At 37.2% G+C, this 7,022-nt stretch overlaps 1 long non-coding RNA gene across 1 annotated transcript; it reads right to left on the bottom strand.

Moving 5' to 3' along the window:
* Positions 1 to 3,680: 3,680 nt before the first annotated feature.
* Positions 3,681 to 5,886, bottom strand: LOC131646590 (uncharacterized). The gene is made up of 3 exons (XR_009297529.1): positions 5,427 to 5,886; positions 5,077 to 5,336; positions 3,681 to 4,187 (listed from the first exon to the last, which is right to left on the bottom strand). It is a non-coding gene; the product is annotated as an uncharacterized LOC131646590 (long non-coding RNA).
* Between the last annotated feature and the right edge of the window lie 1,136 nt (positions 5,887 to 7,022).

Here is a 7,022-nt window from a genome sequence, read left to right as displayed (position 1 = left end):
TTCAAGTCTGATAAACTAATTTCTTGCGTGATGTCATAACATCACTATATCTTGTTGGTTTGGAAAATTATCTAGAATCTAGCATGTGAAGGATGAAGAAGCAACATTAAGTCTGAAGTGACCGTTCTAACTTAATGTGGATTAGAATGAGCAGATTCTGATCTTGGTGATGGTAACATGTTCTGGCAATTCGTGTTTACTTTCATGATGAAGACTTCAGTAGAGAGTATGTTAATCATTATGAGAAACATCATATCAAGGAGGATTTCAAATTATCTTGGCAGACCATGATCAGAGTGCAACTTGGTAGGGTTATGATCAACACGTGGAAGAAGTGGCAGTTCTTTATGTTGAGTTTGTGGCAACCTTTCTATGGAAGCATCAAGTGTCAAAGGGTTATTTGTTGATTATTTCAGGTGGAGATAAGGTGGTAGACTTGAATCTGTTGAAGAAAGAGAAGTGGAGTTAGTTGAATGTACTGAACTGTTCAACTGTATCTTAATGTTATACAAGATGTTATAACATCTAAATTCTGATGTGAGTATCTTTTGTAAAGGAGTTACTTTGTAATAGTGAAGTGTGTCAGCTAGTTAGTTGGGCAGAGGGTGCGCTCTTGAAGATATGAAGATGCGTCTTATATTTTCCATTCATCATTACAAGTTTTCCTGTATGAAGCACAAATTATCTCAGATAGGGGGAGTGTCTTCTTAGTTCAAGATATAATTCTAGAAAATTATCTTGGTCTGTTATACTCTATCATCATAATGAAGGTGGTCCAAGTCAGCAGGAGCTTTTTCAACTTAGTTAGAGGAAGTTTCTTATGAAAAGGTTTATTTAACAAGATGTATCATTACAGTCAGTTTTTCTGGGAATGGTTGAATCTAACCATGTGCGTCTGGTATCCACAAATCTTGAACTGTTCTAGTGGCTGCATGTCAACAAGTGTTGGAAGGCTCTTCACAGTTGCAGTATACAGTCTCAAGGTGATCAGAACAACAGAAGTCTATGACTAGTGAGTCAGTAAAGGAGTAGGAGGTCTATTACGTGGTTCATAGGATGCTTTGTCAAAGTCTCTTAAAGAATCTTAAGCTATGTGCTTGAGGGGTGAAAGAGGGACAATGTCTGACAAGATGTCATGACATAGTTAAAGACATTGATTCTGCAGAGTCAAACAAGGAAAAACTGCTTTGGAAAGAGTAATTGCTTTTAGAACTGTTTCCTAATTAATAGTTTGACCGTTGAACAAGACCAAAGACTATCGTTACTTCCTATGATTCTCCAATGGCTATAAATTAGCATCTTCGCAGCAGGCTTCAGATATCAAATCTCTCAAAGATGTGTTTCGTGTGTGTTTGTGTTGGGTGCGTCCAGATTTGGTATTGCGATGGGTTCCTCTACCAAAATCTGCTCAGAATAACACAGGGTGGGGAAATCATGAATCTCTACCAATGGTGTTACAGCAATAACAATGAGCATGCATCTTCTTGTTCAGTCTTCAAGAAGGGAGACGTTTTAGTTGTGATTTGTGATCTGAGTTATGAACACAATTGTGATTTGTGTTCTGAGTTACAAGGGCTAGTTCTTGGAGAACTACAGTGGCAAGAATTGGTTTTCGTATCTTCTTCCTCATGTGCAGGGGGAGTTACAGGTTCTTCCATTGCATATTATGACATTGTATACATCTTTGTCATATTATGGCTAAAAAGGGGGAGAGAGGCTGACGCTGATTTTGCTACTGTCAAAAGAAACAAAGGAAGATTTGAAGACAGAAGTAGAAGCAGACTGAAGATGTTATGATGTGGTTCAGCCTAGGTATCCTGAAAGTTGAAGCAGCTGCTCTTGGAGTTAATGTGTATTTATTATTTATGTTTAGTTTTAGCCAAAATAAGCCAAAGGGGGAGATTGTTAGTGCTCTGTTCTATATTATTGTCTTATTGGCATCCATGCTTGGCTAAAACATAATAGCAGCTGAATGTAATATAATGTACTCTTGCGAATATTAAAAGATCAAAAACAGGTACTAAAACAAGATGTTACAAGGAATGTCATGACATTAACCATGACATCGCGCCTGCAGAACTGAGGAAGGAAGATTCAGTTTTGGTTTTAAAAGATACAGAATATTCTATGTGGATATTATGTAATCCTATGTGGCGCAGCCTTAAAGGTCAAAGAATCAAGTCAGAATATTGAAGAATCAAATCTAAGATTGAAGTTTCAGCAGTTACTAATTTAGGAGATAAATTAGGTAACTTATGATCAAAAGGCCTTGTTTGTAGCAGAAGAAATCTGCTGATTTGTAACAGCATGGAGTGCTGCGATTTTAAGCCCAAGTCCAACTAGGATCAGGTTATATATATAGGAATCTTTGTAGCCTTGTAAACCCAACGATCATAATGTAGTCATTAGGGTTTGTTGTTTAAGTGAACCACCCAGATTGTGGGATGGTCACTGATTTGTGCCTCGAAGCCTGTAGGTAAGAGGTTTACTTTATTCACTCAGAAGCTGTGAAGCAATGAGTGAAGATTGTGTTCTTGGAACTACTCCATTATGTATATTTAAATTGTTGGTGATTAAGCTGTCGATGCAGTGGCTGAGTTGCTGACTGCTAGACATCATTGCTATGATTGGGAGTGGAATGGAGATATTCCATATCTAGGGAGAACCTAGGTAGAGGGGTCATTGGGTAGTGATTAAGTGAGGAGTTGTAAACTGGGAGTTTAGCTCTGAATTGATACTGCTAATAGTGGACTTCATCCCTGGCTTGGTATGCCCCCAGAGTAGGTTGATTGAACCGAACTGGGTGAACAATTCTGTTGTGTTGTTTATGTTTCTGCATTGTTTATTTGTAAGTTCAGTTTGGATGTCATAACATCGTGCATGACGTCAGTGTGTGATTTAATGACTGTGCTAACACAGAATCTCTGCTAAGCAGATTTGTTAATGTTAACTGAACTGATATGGGATCCCAACACTTCCAGACTTCTGGATGTTAGATGTAATAAATAATTGAGGGATCTGTATGTACTGCCTCAGCCAAGCTGATGACAGACCAGATGTCACAACATCGTATATGACATCTGGGGTCTGTCTTACCAGAATTTCACAATGGTCATACAATATTTCAAGAATTTGACTCTCTCGGGGAGATTGCTTCTATTACAAGTGTTTGGTTTGATTTTAAAGGGTCGAAGAATAAATGGATTGAGTTTCTTAATGTGCTTGTTTGGAAAGGAAATATAGTCATACAATTGAGTCCCTTGACTTAAGCCTTGAAGATTTCTATCTCAAGCACAAGTGTGGTTACTGATACATTGATGAAGAGAGACATGTGGAGATTATATGCGAAATTTCCGATTCTTAGTCAAAGTCGGTCATGTGTGGTCGACTCTTTGGAAAAAGAACATAGTAAACTACCTTGAGTTGTCATCTCATTGATGTTATGAGATTCAATATTCAAATTCAAAAGAAGAAAAGGAAAAGAAGACTTTGAAATTCAAATTATTGCAAAAAGGAGTAAACTGCATTTTTGAACCCGAAGCCAAGGCATGACATCATGTGTTGTTTCAAATTCAATACCAAACTCCAATTCAAAGCTATTATCATTACAACCTCATCACACAAAATCGTACACGAAAAATACATTATTGAAAATTCCATTCAATTACATCAAAACCATATCCATTACAAAAATTATTACACAAAAATATTTTGGCTTTCTGTTCCTAATCTCTAGACATCACCACTTTCATTCTAAACCATGATTCTTTACAAGAGACCAAATGTTCACACAGTCACAAACACATCACAGTACAGCAAAACACATACATTTACAAGCCAATGGCAGCCCTGCGTACATGTCATCACTAAGGCTAAACCGAGCCATACAATACTACACAAACACTAAAACCTATTCTTCAAGACTTTTTGCCCCGATCTGTAAGTTCACCATCCTCCGAACATTAGGTTCCATTCGTTTGCGAGCTCTCCTTTTGCTCTCCAGCCAGAATCTACGATCACAAAGCCGTTCCACTCTTCATCGAAACATGACAGAAAATCAGAGATTGCAATATCAGTTCGAAACGGGTCCATACCATGAGTCATCCTCTTATGCATCACACATCTTCAGACTTCAAGCTTCAAGCCTTATAGCTTCTAATGCTCAAAATTCATTCAAGATAAATGCCCTGCATCCGAATATAATAACAGGCATTATATCAGTTAAAGGGACACTCAGAAAAAGAAGAGAAAAAAAAACCAAAGTTCATATTCATAACAGCTCACACTTTGAACACAGTCCAATACACACGTTCATCGTCTAGAAAATAAACAAATACATAACAGCCTTTACACTAGCAACTTGTAACCACATTCAGTTTACACCATCCTAAAGCCCTGTACCAGTTCAGAAAATGAGAAGGAAACTACTCAAAATAGATACTACATCATTTAGCTCATCAGTTCAAATCACATACACTTGCTGCCACCGTATTTCATTAAGAGGGAACCTGTTGCGGAAAGATCGTACCAAGACATACACAATACACTAACCTTTTCTCTAAACTAACAGTCCTAACCTAACCAACAAACTTCATAACTCAAAACAGAAATAACCAAACTTTCAAATAACCTCACCACATGTTAACTCTCCCATTCCTAACAACCTCTAACCCAATCTAACCGACTTCCAAACTAACATAACTAACAGTTTGATCTTTAACCTCTACACTACTAACAGAAGCAAAACTACCAAAAACAGAATTAAATAACCTTTCCCACCCTTGTAACTATTGTAACAGAATTCATAACTAATTTTCAGAACTCACAACCACCTAAAATCCTCTCAATCCTAGCCCTTAATTCTCTAACCGTTTCACTTATCTAGCAGCTTTCAACCAATTCATAACAACTACTTTTTAACAGACAGTTGGTAACTAATTTCCTAACCATCAAAACAGAGTCCCTAACTTCCATAACAGAATCAAAACTACCTAACTAACTTTCAACAAAACTCAAAACGGATCCTAACAGAATTATTGAAGGGATTTAACAGAAAAGTGAGAAGAGAATTCAAACCTTTCATCTCTATATAACAGGGACACTGCTCTATGCTTCAATCCTCACTCCACAATCCACTTTCAATCTCTCTTCACCACTTCTGAACATTTCATCATCGTCACCATTGTTCACCTTTGTTCAGAATCGATTTCTCCAATCTCTCCATTATTCTGAATCTTCATTAACCTTCATTCTTCATCCTCTTCAAGCTTCCTCTTTAATCTTCATCATCGCCAATCTCATCTCAGATTCTTCAACACTCATCTTCCATCATCAACCTGCAGAAGAACAAGAAAGGAGAGAATCAGAAGAAGGTTCTACGCATCTCAATCTCCAATTTCAATCGCTATCACGATCATCAGCTTCACCTTCAATCTCTGCGCCTTCTCTCAGAATCATCAATTTCCATCTTCATCGCAGCACAGCAACCGAATTCTATCAACAACATTCAATTCATCGAATCTTCAATCATCAAGCGTACGCGCAACTTAACCTTCGTCGCAACACTTCTCTGTTGCGAACAACATATCACCAATATTCAACACTCCATCATCAGCTCTGTTCGACCTTCGGATCATGCTCGAAGTCACAAAGCGCCGTCGGAGAAGAAGATGTGGCCATTGCGCCGTTGTCTAAAATTGAGAGAGAGACCGGATTGAAACAAAAGGAGAACCGAAGATGAAAAGCGAGAGAGGCGAGGAAACGATCGTGCTATCTCACTTCTTTAGTTCCCGATGGCGGAAGAATTTTTGATCGGAGAGAAGCTTAACCCCGGCGCCGTCGCGAGTTCATTTGAGAAGAAGGGAAGACTTCGTTCTTCATTGAGCCGAAGAGTCACAATACAAGTAACCCTAATCCTTTTCCAATTTTATTTAATTTCTTTTAATTCTTTTTGTGTTAATGATAAAATCAATAACCATGGGCCAAAGTACGAATTTCTGATACACCCCCGGAAGGCCATCGCACCAGTTTTTTGCAAGCAAATCTGAATAAAAACTCTGGGCTTTTGCTGACTGCACCCTATGGCCCAACATAATTTCTTTTTTTTTGTCAACAATAATCACCTTGGGCCAACATTGGGCCTCCTTCGCCAGTTACTGATAATCTCACCACCGATTTTAACATTCACCCCCTGACTACATCATTCCATGTGTAGACTTAGTTTTTGTACATAGTTTTTTTTTCTATTTTTTTAGATAATAAAAACATGATAAAACTCACTTACTTTTGTTAGATTTTAGGGAGTAAAAATGACATATAAAAATCAATTTTCTTTGTTAGTTTTTTTGATAAAAGAATAGATAATCACCATAAAAAATGTTAGATTTTTAGGTTAATTTTGACATTTAAATTCCCACTTTAAAAACTCATAAAAATAGTAATATTTTTAGGTTATTTTTTGCACTTAATTTTGATTTGTTTCTTATATGCTTTTGTGCTAATTTTGTATGTTTGTGTTTACTTTGATTTTGGCCTATAACTTTGGCCTATGTTAATATCATTAGTATGCCCCTTTTAGAATCGATTCCTTGTTAACTTTAGGTAGATCTCTTTGTACATAATCAACAACTAGGCTTAGAAATTAGGCTAGTCCCCCACTTTTTCATTCTTTTTCTTTTACAACATAAAACATCTAAAAATATTCAAAATAAAATCCCCTTTAAAAAATACAAAGAAAATACTTAAAACACTAATAATCAAAGTGAAAATTCTTAAAAAGGGAATGGAAGCTTGAACATCCCTTGCTTAAGGGAATGTTCGAGTGCTTGGATCTCCCTTGCTTAAGGGTCCCATTCAGGCGTAAGTTCCCAACTTCTAAAAGACACAAACCAAAGAGTAACTCGAGTTTCCCTTGCTTAAGGGATTTCCTCGAAACGCTCAAAATCACTCTCTCATCTCTTTTATTAAGGGCATTGTTATCTCCGCTCTATTGCATCCTAGGCTGTCCCCTTATGCAAGAGCGC

The sequence above is a fragment of the Vicia villosa genome, linkage group LG2 (genome assembly GCF_029867415.1).
Source record: "Vicia villosa cultivar HV-30 ecotype Madison, WI linkage group LG2, Vvil1.0, whole genome shotgun sequence".
NCBI classification, from domain to species: Eukaryota; Viridiplantae; Streptophyta; class Magnoliopsida; order Fabales; family Fabaceae; genus Vicia; species Vicia villosa.
This window is presented reverse-complemented; position numbering and strand designations above follow the sequence as displayed.